The sequence below is a fragment of the Hesperophylax consimilis genome, chromosome 14 (genome assembly GCF_061612785.1).
Source record: "Hesperophylax consimilis isolate HC1 chromosome 14, BYU_Hcon_1.0, whole genome shotgun sequence".
Classification (NCBI taxonomy): Eukaryota; Metazoa; Arthropoda; class Insecta; order Trichoptera; family Limnephilidae; genus Hesperophylax; species Hesperophylax consimilis.
The window spans coordinates 17,620,705-17,641,673 of record NC_142849.1 but is presented as its reverse complement, the minus strand read 5'-3'; positions in this window follow the sequence as shown (position 1 = coordinate 17,641,673).

The following is a 20,969-nucleotide window of genomic DNA, read 5'->3' as shown; positions in this document are numbered from 1 at the left end:
ATAGATTGTTTACCTTTTGAACGGGGAATGAAAACAAGTATAGAAACGGGTGCCTTATACATTGTTTCGTGTGTATCGTTAAACATCGAAGAAGAGTCTGCAAAAACCAAAAAAACTCCAATTACCGTTCGATTGCCTTCCCGTCCAATGATCGCCGAACAACGTTTCCAATTTTGTACATTTCGGTGACGCAATTAATGTAAAAATACCGTGGCGCATTAATTGAGCCGTGTATTTTGAAAATGGTGGATATTTTCCCCAAAGCCGTGAATCATCGTGACGTTTACCGTTTGCCTGGCAGGATATGGAATCCGACGTTCGAACTTCTGAATGTCGAAGTTAGCCATTAAAACTCGCTGGCAAATTGAAACTGTTCCGTACAGGATGGTTAACTTTTTTTTGTTTTGTGACAACATTTTTGAAACTATTTTGAAAGATTGGCTTTTTCTGTCCTTGTCAATTGGTACGAGTTAGTAAACTAGTAGTTCTGTGAACAGTAGTAAACCTCGTGTCCCAAAAAGCATGTTCTCTTATAGATCAAAACGAAAAATTTCTATGAAATCATATGATTTGTAAATAGGTTTTTAAATACTCACATTTAATGATAAGCCATAAATATTTAACGTTACATTTAAAAAAATCTCAAATAAAGAATTATATCTTGTGCAATTAATCAATAATTAGACCGTGTGCATTTTTGAAAATAAAAAGATTTTTGATTTTTAGCAAATAAATTTTTTTTCGTTTTCCAATAAATTTTTGGTATAACTACTGGCCTTGTGCGCAATTTTTTAGTGGATTTTAGTTACTTTACTACGAGTTTCGTATTGTTAAGACGGTGGCTATTTATATATTTTGAAAGATAATTTTTGTGTTTTACTTCGATCGAATGCTTTGTCCCAATTTTTTTATGTAAATTTGCAGAGGATTTTTTCAATTTATAATTTTTATATAATTGATTTTTTGCAGCTCCTTGCTTATTACTAGTAATATTATAACATTTCAGATTGCCCAAACTGACCCAAGTCTAATAAACTTTGATAAAATTATTACGATGAATAAATGGTTTTATAACAACTTGCACGTTTTTATTTTTTTATTTTTTTATTGTTGATACATTTTCTTTTACAATATTTCATATTTCAATTTAGTAATGTTGGCCTCACTGGGTTGTTTACCCGTGCTGAGGCCCCCATGTTATAATTTAAGAATTTATACATTTAAAAAAAATAAAAGAAAAGAAAAACAACATTAAAATAAAGATAAATTTAAAATAAAAAATAAAGATTAAAAATTAAAATATAATTATAACACTAAAAGAAAAATATCAAAAGAGAATGTAAATCGGCATTTATAATGATATATGTGTTTGTGTGTGTTGTGTGTTTTATATATTTTACGTTAAAACTATTATTGTTATAATAATTAAAATAAAATAACTTTGTTTAAATACCACTTTATTGTATATATTTATAACCAACCGGTTTCAGTTCAGCCCGAACCTTCATCAGGGTTAATAAAAACATATTAAATTAATTACAGAGGTGTATGGGTACTTATAGTTAAGCTGGAAGAGGGAGAGAGAACATCAACTTTGGTGGGGGTGGAAGACTTAGGTAGGAGAGAGGGGGTAAACATAGGTGCAGGAAATGGAAATATATTTAAAATGGGGCTGTTTGTTAAATCTAATTGTTTATTTAGTAAATTGATTTTATTGACTTTAAGGGATTTTTTTATCTCGAGTGCTTCTAAATTGTTGAGGCGTAGACCTATCCCGTTTCTATGTAATACTTCTACACCTGAAGGCTTATCAAATGAGTGATCTTTATCTATTAAATGTGTTGCAAATTCCGAAAAACCTATGTTGTTTAAGCATCTCAAGTGCTCAACTACCCGCGTTTGAACATTTCTTGCAGTTTTACCAATGTAAAATGCTTCGCAGTCGTTACATTTAAGTTTATAGATGCCAGAATGACTTAAATTATTTTCTTTATCTTTTGAGTTAATTAAAAGTTTACCTAGGTTATTATTGGTATAAAAAGCGGCTTTAATTTCTGTTGGAAATTTTAAAACACACGAGGACGAGAAATTATTAATGTATAAAATTCTACGCCAACCATGGTTTTTATTTACTGCGATGTTGGGGATACTATTGTACAGGAATTTATTACAAAATATGAGTCGTTGTTTTTTTGCAAGGATTTTATCAATTAAGGTATGGGTATATCCGTTATTTATGGCGATAGATTTGATTATAGAGAGTTCAATATTGAAGTTAACTTTAGATAGCGGAATAGTGACAAGTCTGTGGACCATAGAATGGAAGGCAGAATGTTTATGGGAAATGGGATGGTCAAAGTTATTTTATTTTTGTTTAATATTATCTTTATTACTGTACCTTTATACATTTTTTTAAATTACTACATTTATGTATCTAATGTTACCTTATCGATTTCGTTACAAAATTACAATTTATCATTGATTACGTAATGCAAACCCTTAATTGATTTCAGTTTGCTACTTGGTGAGGATATAGTTGAAGATGATACGAAAAACAACGAAATCAAAGTAAATATTAAAGTATATTATATTAAAGCGTATAAAAAAATCTATTTTTTTATAGATAAATTGAGAACCGCGTTAGTGAGAAACAACCAATCAAAATCAAATCGTTGCTTGAAATGGCTTTATTGGTGCTTTGTCCCACTGGCTTCAAGCAGTTGTCCCAACTATGTGGTAATCACATACCGCATGCGCACAACCGCAGCTAGGACAGTGAGCGATTTATATTTAATTCAATTTCAGTTTATGAATATTCCATTTTCGAATTTTAAATGTTATCACATCCAGCTCTTTCAGTTTAGGTAAATAAATAAATAACTAAAGGTACTGTGAGGGCCACCTGGTTGCCTTTTTGTCAATGTTCACAGGAAACAAATTACCAGATATGCGACAATGTTACCGTGGTTAATTTTAGCTTTTTCAATCGAAGGAGTTTGCAATTAGAAATACTCGTACGTAAAATTAATCCAAATTTATCCTTTTAGCACGGAACGTAAGTTGAGGCACGTGAGTACAAAATAATCGTATTTTTTGTTAACGAATGAAAATGCTAGGTATTTATATAACAAACTATTGCTGTTCAGTTTTAACGATTCATTAAAAATATAAAATAAATTTATGTGAAACACAAGAGTCTCAACTGTTTCCACCCGTCAAGAGCCAGTGAGACTATGGCGTCTTCATTTGGAGTATGTTGAGAGTCTGAAGGTAATGGGGAGGGGAAGGAAATGGTAAAGCGGACAGTGGAGAAGTACCTGGCTATTCAGATCTTATCACCAAACACGGAAAAATATTTCAAGCAGCGATTCAATTCTGAATGGTGGTCTCACACCAGGGCGATACTTAGAGTGGTAAATATTCGGGATCGCTGGTCACGCTCAATACGAAGTTTTTCGGAAATTTTTAATTTTAACATTCCAAGTTTTTAATTACATTGAATGAAAATCGTCTGTGATGGTAACCTTTTTTTAAAAATAATTTCTGTCCATGATATTTTGATTTGTTGGTATTCCAGACACTAAATGCGTGGCTAGAAGATACGTTAGTACGATAGACTTCGTGCATATTAGGTAGGCACCATTTCGGCGCAACACTGGAAGTAAAATAAAATAAATGAAGGTGATAAGGAAAGTTTTTAAGCATTTTTAAAATTTTTTTGAATGTAAAAAACCGAACCTAACATAACTTAACCTAACCTAATATATTCTTACCTAATCTAACTTAACCCAACCAAACCTATACTAACCTAACCTAACCAATATTAACTTAACCTAACCTATACTAACCTAACCTAACCAATATTAACTTTACCTAACCTATCCCAACATAACCTAACCTATACTAACCTAACTTATCCTTTCTTAACCTAACCTATCCAAACATAACCTAACCTAACCTAACTTGTACTAAACAAACCTAACCTAACCTAACCTGTACGTATTAAACAAACCTAACCTATACTAACATAACCTAACCTACACTAACCTAACATTACCTATACTAACCTATCCTATAATAACATAAACCTTTTTATAGTAAAAACACATAAATTTGTTTTTGACCACGATAGTTTTATTTTCACTCTACCGGTTTCGGAAGAACCCTTCCTTCGTCAGGAGAATATTTAAAACCGATCTACTACACAATGTTAAGTGTTTGAGGGAGATGTGGACAAAGTGGAAGGGGTAATTACGGGAATTCCAGGAAGAACAGAGCGGTTAACTGGAAATATGTCAAGAATAGGACTATAAGACAGATTAATTTGGTTATTTATTATACTGGAGTTATTATTGAGGGATTTTCTGATTTCAAGTGCTTCTAAATTATCTAATTTTTTGCCTTTATTACTACGGTGAAGAATTTTAACCCCTGTATCTTTACTAAAAGTGTGATCGGTGGAAATGAGATGATTGGCAAACTCCGAAAAATTATTGTTATTTAAACATCTTAAATGTTCCGTGATTCTAATATTTATATTTCTAGTTGTCTTACCTATGTAGAACGATGGACAATCATTGCAACATAGTTGGTAAATGCCTGAGTGGCTAAATTTGTGATCTTTATCTTTAGTATTTTTAAGTAATTTTCCCAAGTTGTTATCAGTATAGAACGCGGGCTTAATGTGGGTAGGCAAATTTTTTGTACTAAGTGAAGAAAAATTGGATATGTAAAAGATTTTACGCCATTGAAAGGGATTTATGATTTTATTATTAGTTTCAGGTGTACCAAATAAAAATGTATTTGTCGAAATGAGTTTAAGTTTCTTATTCAGGATTTTATCAATTAAATAACATACAAAGTGCTATTGAAAATGTGGCAGTGGACATTGAAACGGCTCTATCGTACCAACCTAGACCGTTTCTGTACAAAAGTGCTGAGACAATTAAAAATCTAATAACAAAAGATAAAATTAAAAAGGTCATCCATCCAGAAATTTAATGCACCAATAAAATTCGCAAAACGTTGGCTGAAAAGGATTTAGTGCTTACTAGGGCAGACAAAGGAAACACTGTGATCATAATGAACAAAATGGCCTACCACGAAAAAATGGAAGACTTCGTAAAAAGTGACGACTTCGTTATTATAAAAAAAGATCCAACTAATAAATTTCAAATAGATATAAAAAATTCAATAAATGCATGCAAATCCCAAATCTTTAAAGATGATTATCCTAACCAGAATAAATTCTTGCAGTATTATGGGCTTTTATATCGATACCCCCGTGATTCACGTGCGAGATATTGTTTTATTTTTTCTCCCGACTAGGTCTCGCTCGGGCTTCATCGAGCACCACATACGCTAAAGCTTGGAGTCTCTTAATTGAGTACGAATCACTTTTCTCGTGCCAAGTGTCTGTGACGGTAAGGATATGGAGTTTTTGGTCTCTGAAAACATCGTCCACCACCTCTTATTTGTTGTTAAGGGATCGCGCATTCCAGGAACCAATTGCAAACTGTCTGCTCATATAGTTGGCATGTCGTTCTAATCTAACTGCATCTAAGTGGTTGTGGAAATTATCAGAATCGAGGAGGGCTTTAGACGGTAGGTAATTCTGTCAATTGGTGTGACTACTTGAACACCCTGTACGGACGGAGAATTATTATTGTTATCATTAATGTTGTTATTATTAATAATTTTTGGACCGTACCGTTCTCCCTTGCATAAATATTTTGTTTGTTGTCCACCGCGACACCCCCTGTATCTAAATTTCACATTCGGATCACGGACTAGATTGTACAAGGTTGCTTTTGCAGCCACTAAAGGGTTCAACGCACTATCGCTTTTAAAACTTAGGAGTACTGCCCGATCACTAACAGTAGGAGTGTACTGAGGAGTACTAGTAGGAGGACTCTGAATTGCATCACAAAGTATTGTGTCACATTTTTCCTTTCTGATGCACAGTCTCTGTTTTTTACTACAGCGTCCTGCAAAGCTACCACGATATCTAATTTTACGGAAAATAGTATTATTATCGCACCCATGGTCATATAGATAAATTTTCAGCCAATATAGGGTCCATAAAAACACTTTTACTACTTGTCGCCCTGTCGTATCGGATATTGTTTACAATCACCATAGTTCAAATATTACCCATTATAAATCACTTGACGCACTGACATTTGACACTGCTCGCTACTCTTTTACACTGCACGCACATATGGGCAGAACCTTCAGCCTATTACCGATGCTTCAGCGTTATTGTGTCCTTTTAGAACAACGTGGCAGTTTTGAACATAAAATATTTTAAATTTTGTACTAAAACTTGCACTAATCTCGAATTAGCGACACTAAAATTATTTTATTTTTATACATCTAACTTAAAAATTATCACGGTTATTCTTCACTTTATCTACACCGTAAAAATTGAGAACTTCCCAAGATTTTCAAAATAAACTCGAAGCGCTTAAAAAAGCAGCCAGCCGCCCCTAGGGTGCCACGTTCATTTAAATATAATTATACTTTTATATTTTATAGTATTATACCACGCACAAAATATTATAATGTAAGAAAAATTAAGTGTTCAAAAATTAGGATGTGCTACAATTGGGAAGTTTACAAATAAGGATGTACAAAAATTAGGATAATAATAATAATATTTGGATCATTTGTATAGCGCCGTTATTGTGCAAAACCACCTCAAGGGTTATCAAAATTATCTCACTTGATTTAACTATTATTTCTCGGCAAATAAAGCTTTGCACTAGTTAATGAAATCTGTTCACAGAATGGTTAGAAGTACCTATATTTATTTTGCTCCAACGAATATGATACACAGTTCCATACGCCACGTTCGACCGATATTATTTCTGCAAACATCGTTCGCTTTGCTTCATAGGTAAACGTTAGACTTGTTTGTCTCTTGTTTCAATATTTGAAAAGATTCCGGATACGTGCGGGATCGAAAACGTACCACGCATATTTGATAAACGAAAAAATAATAATTGAAATATGATTCTACGATTATAGAGACGAAATTACTTTCAGAAAACTAGTCAATTAGAAACAGAGTAGAAGAAGGTTTCAATATCTTGAAAGACTACTATTAAAAATATTAATATTTGAAATGGCTTTAGCCATGTTTTGGTGATCGGATGTAAGCATATCCTTTTATCCCATTTTTTCTTTATTTATTTCCCCACTCCCTTCAGCCTTACAACAATAATTAGGGACGCCATAGATGAATTCGCTCCATATAGTCGGGAGCAGTTGGTACTCTTACGCTGTATTTATTCTAAATACGTAAATTTATCACTTAAAGACGGAATTACCTTGCATCAAATGGGGTAGTCATGATTTTTTTGGTATTGTACATGACGGAGTATATTTCGTTGAACATGACGGAGGGCTAATTAAAAAAAAGATTTTACCTCTGCAGACTCTGAATCCTCCAAATTTAGTTTTTTCCAATTTTGACCCCGAAGGACTAATTTTTCAGCAAAAAACAAATTAATTAATTTGTTTTAATTTACAATCAAAACAGTTCTTATGAATTATTTTGTATTTTTGCCGTTTCGTTTACAACATCATCAGAGAGAGACTAAATTAAAATTTACAAATTGTTCTCATTTACCTATCGAGGCTTCAGTAAATTCAATTAACCCAAACCTGGCCTCAAAATAGCCCCCTCCTTTCCTCCGATAATCGATTTTGAAAAATTGAGAAACCAATATTGAGTGTTATTGAATGTGAAGATCAGTGTATACATTAGAAACGTTCTAATATTTTATTGAATTTGGAGTTTGTGTTTGTAATTGTCAATTACCCTGTTAATACAGGGTGTCCGGGAGTAATGTGCACTTTCTTCTGGAGGAGATTCTACGATAGTGGAAGGAAAAAAATATGATTTTTACTTATCACCTCCTAAAGTTTGTATACTTTACCCGCGGACACCGTGTACATACATGAGGGCTGGATAGTTAGTCCTTCCGGTTCAAAATTAGCACAGACTGAAAAAATGTTAAATATATTGCGTTATTTTGAACTTATTTATGTTTTTTTTTTCATTTGTCATCCGTCATGTACAACATAAGATAAAATTATAACTACCCTATAAGATAGAAGTTTAAATTTTCTATACTATTAATGCTTTTTTTTTCTTTTTTGGCACATGAAAATTTCAAACCAAGATTGCTCAGTTACAAAAACTTTCAAATTTTCAAATTCATGATACCATATTTCGTGCAATTGACCACAATTAAAATATTTTTCTTTTTCAATCGTAATAAAAAAAAAGATTTTCTTCTTATGAGTTAAGATGGTGATGAATCTGAGCAATACCTTCAATATAATTTATATTAAATGCTTGTCCCTTTTTTCATGAACTCCACCAACGATAATTTTGGTTGAGCGTGGTGATTATATTGAAGAACACAATTTAAACTTGAATCATTAATCTGAAATATGGTGCGCAAAATGTAGTTATCATAAATACTACGCCGAAATTACATAACAAACCCTCGAACTATCTAAATAAATAACCCCTTCATCCCGAGAATGTTAACTTCGCCTTGCGTATTTGACCCACATATTAACCCAATCAATGTCCGCCCTCATTGACATGGGATACCCAAGATTGACCTTTCAGTCTCCTAAAATGACCCAAAGTCGATTAATCTGAGCGGACCACACTAAGCACTATGACGAAATTGATATTATGAGAAAACTTTCGGATAATAACCTGACTTTTGCCAATATGGTCAATAAAGCCAGATTTACTACTTACTAAATAAATAATTGCCATGATTTGTTTTCGAAACAAAAGCGAAATATTTTTGAAAATAGTGCCACGCGTACCGTTGATCGACAGAAGACTAGCTGGACCGATGATACTCGTACGCAGCGCGTAGCACTACAGCTCTTCATTAGGGTGGATCGATTTTTTGTTTTTATGTTTTTCTTAGTAGTGGGGTGTGGAATGGATGCTCTATGGGGATACTTTTAAAAGTCATTATGACAGCATTGAGATATTTTAAGTGCAAGTACTGCCCCAAGTCAATTCAAATTAAAAAAAACAGCGAGAAACTAGAAAAAGAAGGGTTTAATCTTTGCTCAATAAAAGTAGTTAAAATATAAAAAAATAACATTTCATTTACTAATAATATTATCTACTAATCAAGAAACAATAAAAGTACCATTGCTACACAAAAAATCAAAAAACAATGTTAAAAAATAAAGTCAAAAATCAAAAAAGTTATTGTGCTTTATAGTTCTTCTTCGAATTGAATTCTGGCATTATACGACAAGATTCTAGCTTGTTTTGTATCCACCCTTCACGTCTTTCAGGGCCGCAAACAGCAAAGCATGATGCCGTTACCACTTTGATGCATCTTTCCGTGGCTTGCGTGTGACTGGGCGTAAATCGGAACTTAAATAAAATGTTGGATTCGATAATTTCGTGGTCTGCAATGGCATCAATTATTGTCTCGCTAGATATCAGTTTTGTAAGAGGTGGTTCTGTTGGTTTTTACCAGTAGATCAAGTCAATAAAGTCTGCTGCGTTGAAATTAAAAGTGGGTAGCTTAAATACTCCTATTGGAGAGAACCGTGACGTACGTTCTCGGATACTTAGAATACGTCTCAAAGCTAACTCTCTAATTAGTTTTCCTTCCTCGTTTAACATACTAATAAGTGTATTTGAATTACGGGATCTACCACCTTTTTCAAATGTTCTGGAAGGTAACAAGACACTGGTTTCGTGGAGGTTTCTCGCCCCATAAACACACGAAGGTTATGTTTTTATTTTGAAACACATCGGAGCATACACTCTTAGCACAAATTCTGTCAATATCACCTGATTTCTGTCGGATTCTTGGTTGAAATGTAAAGTCAAAAATTAGAATTGGCTGTTGTTAATCAACGTAAATGACAGATTTTACTCGGGTTTCTTTTAGCTAAGTTTTCGTTACATTGTACTTCGGCGATTGCTTGGCACATTTCCAATAAATAAAGCTGGTCTGTACTAAGGTCGTCACAGAATTTTGTAATGTCCGGTAAGTTGCATTCTATTGCTTGAAATTCTATCACAGGAAGATGTTCACAGTTCTTGAGTAACTTTTTTAGTTGGCTGCTGAAGCTTCTAGGACCTGTTGGTGTTCCATCAAGATATTCTAAAAGGTATTTTAAACTTAACTCGTTAGCATGTAACTGACAGACCAACCACTGAAGTGGACGATGGAGCTTTCCTTCGAGAAAGTCGAATAATTCCAGACTTAGTTCCAGTATTAACTGCTGTCCCGACACATCCGATAGCCACGATGCACGCTAAATCAATGGATTTTGCCACAAAATATACAAACAAGTTGTGAGTTATTATTTTAGCATCGTCGTGGCCAAAGTATTGTGAGCCAGGTTCTTTCAAAAGACTGATATGTTCTTCTATCACAAATTTTCTGCGTCCATCCTCCATCCTCCATGATTAATGTTTTATCCTTTCGACTGTCAAACGATAGGCAAATGGGGCTGATTGATTGCAGTCAGTGTGGTCCTAGTTTTAGCACGAGCACGTCGAATCTTATTACGATCGATCACGTTTGTTAGATTATCTGTTGTCACTAATCCAATATCTTGTAATGTGGCGCAGACGATGGCAGCACCTGCCCGATCAGAAATACTGTATCGATCCAATGTTCTGGATACAACAGATAGTCCACTGTCTGTTAGATTTATAACATAAGAAGAAGAAGTAGATGAAGCAAAGTATGGAAGATCAACGTTAGTAAAACTTGAAACTGTACTGCAAGATGTGGACGGTTGATCTAAATATGTTTGTTGTGTTTCTTGGTAAAGTTTGCGCTTTAATTTTCTTAACATATTGCTCTCATTTTGCCCAGTAGTTTTTCTATCTAATGAACTAATCATCATTTTTCTGTCACCTCTTTGATCTATCAAAAAATGATTTCTTTCTTTAATAGGTACTTTTATATCTTGCGCACAAAAACAATTTTCGAACGAAGAACATTTGCAAGCAGCGATATCAAATAACGTCTTTTGAAATCATCCAGTTTTTGAAGGTAACTCTCACTATGCTTTCTACCTTTGCATGGTTTAAGAATCGCCCGATATTTTTCATGGTAGTCCTTTATTCGCGCCAAAATTGTGCGATGTTCCACGATCGGTAGAGACGGTCGTTTCCAAATATTTTCTATTTTAGAAGCAACAATTTCACTAATATCTATTTCACTATCTATTTCACTTTCACTATTTCACTAGTATTTCTTACCAAATCCTGGAATCGTTTTTCTGTGCTTTGCGAGACGTGAATAAAATATTTCATCATGTTTTCATAACTTGGTAACACACTAGCTGCTAATTACAATTGTTTACTGATGATTTCAATAACGCATGCAACACCCCCGCGGCCCCGCGTCACTGCGCGCGGGAATGCGCGGTGCGCGAGCGAGGTGCGAAATTGGACTCAGCAATTTGTCAAATTTTCGCGGGAAAATAAATATTATCACATTTTTTTTAATATTATTATTTAAGGCGCGGCAATTTTTATTCATTATGATATGTAAAAGTAAAATTAATATTGACACAAAACTGTTTTACAAGGGGACATTTTTTTATCAGATTTTAAATAATTCAACTGCTTTGGGGCAGTACTTCCTATCAAAATTTTAAATTGATATTTTGTATGCTTAATTGTATGTACCTAGAGCATCTATTCCGCACCCCGCGAAAACTGATTTATAAAAAATAAAAAATTCCATACAATGGCGATCCACCCTACTCTTCATTCATTCACCGAAATATTACTGCAAGCGACCGGCCAGCCTTCCAGCATTTCTAGAATTTATACTTATAAAATATTATGGTTTGCTTATGTATTTTTATTTATTTTATAAATAATCAATTATTCGTGAAGTCTGAATCCATTGTAAGCCAGGACAGAATAGATTAATTAATTCAACTTACGAATTCCGCTTGTAAATAAAGAATCTTTGGAAAATTTCAAAATTGAAGCTGATAATTGTGCGAAGACAAGTAAAAAGGTATCAATTATCATAAAACTATTTATTTATTTATATTTTTTCTCAAAATATAAGTTATGTACTTCATTATTTAATATTTTTTTAAGATTACTAAAGGTATTCATTCTAAAACTAAATTTCTGACGACTCTCTAATTTTTCAAAAAAAAATTACGTATTATTATACTGTAAAGAAAATCGGCCACGTTTGTTTTTGAAAGGCATCGTGATTCTTAGGCAAATATTTTATAAATCGATCACAAATCGATCACCATCGCTTCACAAATCCTTCAATTATAATATCCCGTGATTTATGATGGGTTGTGTGGTGGTACCAAGATTCCTAGAATATACATTTTTATTAAGAACCTTGAACCATTTTCGCTCATAAATGTAATATTCTAAATAAAACAGTTTTTGGTTGTTATCTAACGTAAGAGGTTTCCTGAAAAATGGCTTCTCACGGCAACACTCAGAGGACGGGAAATGACAAATTTCCCAACCATTTCATCAGTTAAAAACCTACGTCGGGATCAGAAATTGTCTTTGAGTGCCAGCTACGAACACAAGACTGCTCTGTACAATTACTCGTCATAATAAATTCGCCTGTCTTACCAAGAATTATGTGCGCTTCATCATCTCGACATTTTTACCTAACGTACAGGATATAACTGTTTATCAAGTAAATCACTATTTCGATTTCCACCCCTTTACGTTTCAAGTTATGTACTATTGAAACATTAATTTCTTAAGAGTATCACAATTATTTAAGTATTTAACAATTTAGTTGGGATTACCAACAACGTTGTTACTATGACAAACTAAAAATTCTAACATTCTACCTGTACGATATTTTTATTATTCAATTGTTTGTGTTTAAATGAAGACAATCGATGAAAGTTTTACACTTAATTTAAATATTCGTGTACAGTATTCAATATTCCTATTAATATTCGTACAATTAACAAATCGATATTGAAAAATACGAAGAAAAAATCTAAATGTTGCTGATAAGCTCTCACGTCACAGATAACCACCAGTTTGCCATTTCGGACAAGATTCACAACTATATGATATGTGACGTCTGAGTTTAAACTTTTGGCGTCATTTTTTTTGCAAATTTTACCACCTTACGAACATTAATTATAAAAAATAAAGGGTTAGTATTTTTACATACGTATGCAATTGGAAATTTTTTTAAAAATTAGAAAAAGTGTTAAAAAAAAAAAAAAAAACAATTTAATAAACAAGTTTTTTACAGCCGTTTCTTAAAAAAAAATCATGAAAGCTTTTTTAATATTTTTTGTTATTTAGACATCTTATTTACTTCTTAATTCTATCATGTTAATGAAACGTGTTAGTTTATAAAAGTTTATGCTTTATATTAAAATGTAATAATTAACTATAGTATGTTAATTTAATTTATTTTATATACTTTTTTCAAAATAATTAATTAATAGATTAATTAATCACCGCTCATTATTACATTTTTATCTTTACTTTTCTATAATTATCTAAATATCATTTTTATATTTTTTGACAAATAAGTACGTTTATTTGTGTATTTTTAATTTTTTTAATTTTCAATATATTATGTTTACCCTGACAAAGAAAAGATTATTATAATTATCTAAATATCATTTTTATATTTTTTGACAAATAAGTACGTTTATTTGTGTATTTTTAAATTTTTTAATTTTCAATATATTATGTTTACCCTGACAAAGAAAAGATTGGTTCCGAAAAATGTCGATGTTTTTGAATAGTGGTGTATAGAAAGTATTTTGTTTTCAAATAATTAAAAAATATATAGCAAAATTATAAAATTTTTTGTTATATAATGTCGGTTGTAAATCGACCACTTTCTATAATTTCTCATTTCTGAGAATATACGTTACATTTGCATCACATATGTATTTGTAGGTAGGTAACCCAAACCGTGTTTTTTTAATATTTTTATAACGCTTCAATTATAAAACGCTTACACTTTTCAATACTTTTTATTATACTGACAAGGTAGTCAGTATTCGTATAACCACGTTTGGCTGTAAGTTAACTAAAATTCGATTTGCCAGCGGTGACTTTTGAACTTGCGACCTCTGTTTTTTAGAGCTGACACTCTGCCAATAAGGTAGCAAAATGACGACCTTTTTCGTCCTTTGCCGCCCTTTGCGACGCCCTTTTTATCCTCTGGTGAGGCAGATAAAAACCGCAGACTACGTATAGGTCTGGATGCTTAGGTGTTTTATTTAATACCTTCCAAATAACATATTTGGGTACATTCTGAAACTTAAATAGTAATTTGATTAATTAATAAATAATTTTGAAAACGTTTTGAATTCTTCTAGCAGCTGTCGCCGACCCATTTATAAATGACTAGTGGACCAGGCAACGTTGCGCCATTGCTAATTTCTTTCCCGGGCGTTTCCGATTTCTGCCACCATTCACTACTGAATAACACAATGTTTATTTATTTATTTTATAAGAAACAAACTGCCTTTACATAATATACAATGAAAGATATAGATATACAAGTTAACTGAAGTCAAGCCACAGAAGTTTCTTTTGCTAAAGTTCATTGGAAATGAAGTTTTAATATCTTAAAATTAATTTAGTGTTAAAGGAAGGGGAGAGAAAGTGGAAAATAGGAAGAGGATAGGAGATGCTCCCGATACATTTTATACTCTCATATTAATAATCGATCGTACGCATTACTTCTATTACCTTATTACCAAAAATGTCAATGCTATAAAATTTTGTATTATATTGTGCACATATAGGTACGAGGAATTGGGGAATTTTTTCAAATGTTTGTTCTACACGAGGGTAGATAAAATAAATCAAATTGTTGGGTTGATCTAGACGGAATATGAAGATTTATTGAATTGGTAAGTTGTGTTGAGTCAAGACCATTATTTAGGATTTAAAACAATAAGATTTGATCAAAAATTAGACGTCGTGTTTGGAAAGAGTAAAAATTATGAAATTTAATGGATTTGGTATAATTTGAGAAGTGTCAGTTTAGTTTATAATGTATGTGTTTAAAAAATTAATGTTATTGATAAAAACTACATAAAATCGACTTTAATTCGACTGCGTATTTCATTCCAGTGCAGAGTTATTGCGTATTCTTTGGGCGTTTCTAACTTCTTTTACAATTGAAGCCAAACCAAAAAAACACTCCTGGCACTAATAAGAACAAACTTTGAAATTTTCAGCGATATCGGTCAACTAATTTTCGAGTTGGCGAGCGCAAAAATACCCTGACTGAATTTTTCCTTATAAAAATAATTATTCATAATTTGTTCATGCGCTTTGTTGCTGCAAAATATATATTTTTTTTATAGGTCAAATTTGTCACATTCTTTCTAAACATGCGATGGATTGTGTAAAAAATGTAGGAAATTTTGTGGTAATTTGGGTTTTCTTCAGTAAATCAGATGTTAATGTGGCGAATCAAACAAACCATATAATTAATGTAGCTAACCGATAAAATTGCCAAAGTGTAAAAAACAGAATCGTTTGGCGCCCTTGAGATGATTCTTCACTAAACTGCGCTTTAAAATTGCCTGGTAATAGCTGATGAATCTCCATCACATAGAGAGCCGAAAAAAAAATCTGTCTGAGCATTTGAAAAAATCTTTTTTCCGTTTTTTCTGCATCAAGAGTTAAAAAAAACTTTTGAAGACGACTAAGCTTTGACGAACTTTTATATTTAGTTTAGTTATTATTAATTTGGCTTTCACCCACTAAGGGCGATCTTGGCCATGTTTAAGTTAAAAGTTGTAATTGTACAAATTGTTCGTGAAGTCAGTTACTTACCTACATTTTTAAAATCAAAATAATATAGTTATATTTTACAATTACAGGATACCGAGAACGGTTTTAGCATTTGAGCAAATACATAGGAACAAACGTATAGTCGATAATAGTACCACGATGTCGTGGGACTATATTTCATTACTTCATTGAAAACGTATTATTACATTTAACGAACACTACAAATTAAAATTGTGCCAAGAGTAGAAATAGGATATTTATAATTATAAATAATTACATTAAAATGTTTAAAACTGATGTTCTTTACTAAAAATTAACTAAAAGTATAGTATTAAATATTGTTTTAACCAATTGATTAAAAAATAACACTAAACAGATGGTATTAACCCGCTAGTGATTGATATTTTTTTTATAATCTGGCCCAAGAGTTTCCAAGATCGGGCTCCATTTACTCGGAAACGAAGTCTCAAATAAAAAAATTCATACTGCTAAATTGACTACAAATGTGTTTTAAATTCACCGACTTCTCGGATTATCGAAATTATACTACCGGCCGAAAAACTAAAACCATGAAAATCATGATTCAGCCTTTCAGTTAATGATTCATTATATCCGTGCACCCTTAAGTAGACAGACATGATAAACATTCTTGAAGTTCTTCATCAGTTGGTCAAACATAACAAAATTAGACACAAGAGACCCCAAGGTATTTTTTTCGCTAAGAGCCTATATCATCTTTAGGGATGATGTGTTAAAAGATTTTTTAAGGAAAAGAAAGAGAGGGTGTTCTGGGAAGGTAAAAGGTATGAGAGTTGGGTATGAATCTAAGGATCAGTGTGTCAAGGAGTGACGGACATATTTATATATATATATTCTTTCTCTTTTATATATTCGATTATATTTTTACTAAATTTACAAAACACATTTTATTTATAAACAAGTTCTGCTGTGTTATTATTGCTAAACGAGACACCTGTTTTGCTCTCTGAAGGCATTATCATACGTTTGATTTGCAGTCAGTTAGTGAGACTGATTGGGGAGTGGAAGAGGAATTTTTTAATGTAAAACCGCACAAAAGTCCCATCTATTACAAACCATCTGGAACCAGTGAGACTACAGTATTCCAGATTGAAGTATGCTGAGAAGCTGAAGGTAGTGGGGAAAAGGGGAAGAGAAATGTGGAGAAGTACCTGTTTATTATGATCTGGCCACCAAACACGGCCAAAGCCATTTCAAGTAACGTTTCAAATCTAAATGGTGGTCTTACACCAGGGCGATACTGAAAGTATTTTCCACTCTGGAACGTGCCATAAATATACTATGTATTATTTTAAATGAGTGATATATCACAAATTAACCTAAATTTAAATTATATCTTTAATATATTTTTCCTGCGCACGCGGGGATTTGAACACTCTGGAATGTGCAAATATGGAGTGTTTTTTTAAAATATAATTAAATGTTAAAAAACACAAAATGAATACATTAAATATATTTTTGGTCCTCCGATTTAAACCCGAGACCTCCCGTTTCGCAGACGACATTTTAACAGATTTCCACTCATATTTAGTGGCCACTCACTATTTCTTGCTGATTGTGGTCTTAAACTAAATATTGCAAATTATTCCAACACCAATCCTTTATACATCCAATCAAATCAATATATGATCCGACAACAGACATAATAGTTCTTCAGTGGAATTCTCATCAAACTAAAACAACGCGTAGAAACAAAACAAGCACGTGCCGCCACTGTATCAGATGTGTTGATAGAAGTCCTGGAAACAAAGTGTTATATATTTAGTTTGACACTTAGAGAGGCCGTACGTGCGCTGTTTGTATTAGTCCTTACAAAGGCGTAGGGGAATAATGTGACAACTGTGTTGTTACGAAGTAGGTACTAAAATACTATAAGCTACACAACACAACCTTTTTCGAAATTTTTGATACAGATCGATAGAAATTGTTGATGTTTTATTTTTCATCCAATTATTTAAATTGCCCGGAACAGGAGTGCCGGAAATCCCCTTTTTAACATTTATTTTGGGAATTTTATGATTCCGAACCATGTAGGGGTGGAAATGTCGAGGAGAAAAGTTTTGTCAATCAACATAGCTTAATTCATTACAAACATCCTTTCAAATATGATAGGTGGTTATAGTTATTTATTTTGGGGTATCGTGTTGTGCTTCATCCTTTTTTTTCATCATCGGGGCAGGTAGTAGTAGGCTCTTTAAAAAACCTTTACGCGTTGGTACCCATTTACAGCTCAAAATGATTAATGTTTGAATAAACAACTACAATTAGAAATATTAGTACGTAACAACTGATGCGAAAATTTTCTTAGAATAAAATTATTATATTTATTTAGAATAACAACATGAAATTGTTACAAGCTATTTAAAAATATTTATATTTTGACAATACAACCCATCTCTTTTGAGAAATTTAATTCACGTATAAATTTTTTTAAAATGAGTTCTTAAAAAAATATGTATTTGTTTTAAAGATAAATTAATAGATCCGAAATGGATATTATAGGAAATTTCCTGGATAGAAAAAAAAATTGCAAAAATTGCTCCGAAAACACATTTTGTTCTAGAGTAATTTATTTTTGGGACAAATATTCATCGTTTCGGACAGCATTACAGTGTCTATCATCAGGGTAGATGTGTGATGGCCTGATCATGGACACTTTAATGTTGTCCGAATCTTTTGCTGAAGAAGGAAGTAGCGCTACACGGCATAGTACCCCAAAAATAAAAGAAAATCTCAAATCATATCCGACGTTTTATTTATTTATTTAACATGTTATGGATGTTTTAAATAAATTCTTTAAATTTAACTTTTTAGAGATATTTAGATACAGAGGCATATGTCTAGAGATTTTAGCTCTATTTGAAACGAGTCGTGTTTTATTATATATTTTCACATTTTTGTCTTAATTTTCATTTTTTTTTTAATTTTAGCATGCTCCCTCTCTCATTCAATTTACATATTATATCTTGTTCTTTTTGAATACTTACTACGAAGGCTTAGCTAAAATTTGAAAGTAATAACAATGTTAAGGGACATAAACCAAATAATATGGCATGCAGATAACAATGCAACGGTTCCATGATAACTCAACACAGTAACAATTCAACACAATTTTTGAAAAGTGATATTAAGTCTTTAGAAACGATGAAAAAAATAATTAAACCTTACCTAACCTAACCTACTTAACCCAGTTAATAAAGTTTTTGTTTCATCACTTTCCATGACTTTATATAACTTTTTAAAGATGTAATGAATTATCATTGTGATGATTTATCCAATCACCCAATGCAACGATAGACTACTGCAAAATAATTATTAAGGCATACAGGAAAGAATATATCAATAACTTGTATTGCAATATTAAATTAAAGGTTTTCACAGGATGGTTATTTTTTACTTTATGTAAATTGTGTTAAATAAACATATGACAATATTTAATACGACGAATGGAGTGAAATTTGTATTATTTGTAAATAACTTTACGGAATTGAAATATTTCAATTTTCAAATTTTTAAGGTAGTTAGAAATGTTTTATTTTCGAAACTTCATTCAAAAACATGTTCCGTGAAATCTTGATCTGCCGCCTATCAAGATATATTTAATGTCTAAGTACGGGTTGATTCATAGAATGTAAACAATTAATTTAATTAATTAAGGTTATGGAACAAATATTACTTATAGTTATACTACACATCTGGTAACCCATTAAATACATATTTATTCTTTCTTTTTGAAATATTTTGTGTTTGTGTGTAGTATTACTTTATATTTGTGATTAATCTATGTTTGCTTCACTTAAATGTAAGTTGTTTACTTTGATACAGGCTGAGTCTTATTGAGCTTGAATTTTATTAGAATGATGATTTATGTAAGATGCAACAAATAAATACATAAATCAAATTTCAAAGTCAAAATTCCAGTTCTATGAATAATTTATTCAAGTTATTTTATTATTTCATCATGGACCAATTTTTTCACATACTCAAATAATAACGGAACTTGAATAGAATTTTCAAAGTCCATGCCAAAATATTGTATTTAAATCAGATATAGTACGGACATAAAAAGTTATTTTTAAATCATAAAATCTAATGCTCCAAGGTACGCAAAATTTTAAAAGTTTGTTTTCTCAATATTATGTTTCCATGTATGTATACTTGCTTACTTCTTAAAATACTGTAAAGTTTGGAGTCCCCACGTTATGCACCAGTGTAAAGGGCGCCAGAGTAATGTTTGGAGCCACAGGGTTTTTGGAGCCGGCTGTACAGCTTCAGAGGTAGAATCATTGGACTCTAATTATTAGCTCAGGTAGGGTTGGCAGATTATGCCTTTACACGGGGAGACATTCAACAATTCAAGACTCCACTCTCTCGTCAAATGAAACACCTAAATGGGAATGATTAATGAGTATATTTACAGGTCAATAAGCACACACATAGTTTAACACAAAGAGGGCACACAATATTCATCTTAAATTATTCCTGCATGATTTAATTGAACAAATCTCTTTTTCACATTGGCTTCATCTGGCAGACGTATTTTACAGGCTTCTAAATATGCACATAAAATGGGAAAGGTTTGGTACACGCTTACATAATATGTCCCGGGAATGCAGAAGTTGCTAGGCCAGCGAGGTGTTACTTCCTGACATTGTAGAGTGGAAACCAAGGTAAGTATGTAATCGTCTGCACGCGCAAAACGTGGGCGGGCTAGGCTCGGGCTATGATGAGGAGGCCGGAGCCGAGCGCTCAGCGTCCGAGGCCAAGTCGTGAGTTGAAAGAGCACGTGATGTCACGGCCAAGGCTAGTGTTGGAGAGTACGTGATGTCGAGACCAAGGCTAGAGTTGGAGTGCCAGATGGTAGAGGTGTGCCTAATATAACGTTAACAGGTATGGATAACATAGTATCTTCAAATAATGGCATACCTGTTACTCTAGTACCGCATAACATAGTATTGAATAACTTCCCGTTATTTTATAACCGTTCTGACATGGAACGGTTGACTTATAAAATAACTGAATAACTAAATAATTCAAATAACGAACGGAACGGAATAACAAAATTATGAAATAATGTTAACTTCTTGGAACTTGGAAGTTCCAAGTTCTAAGAAGGTAA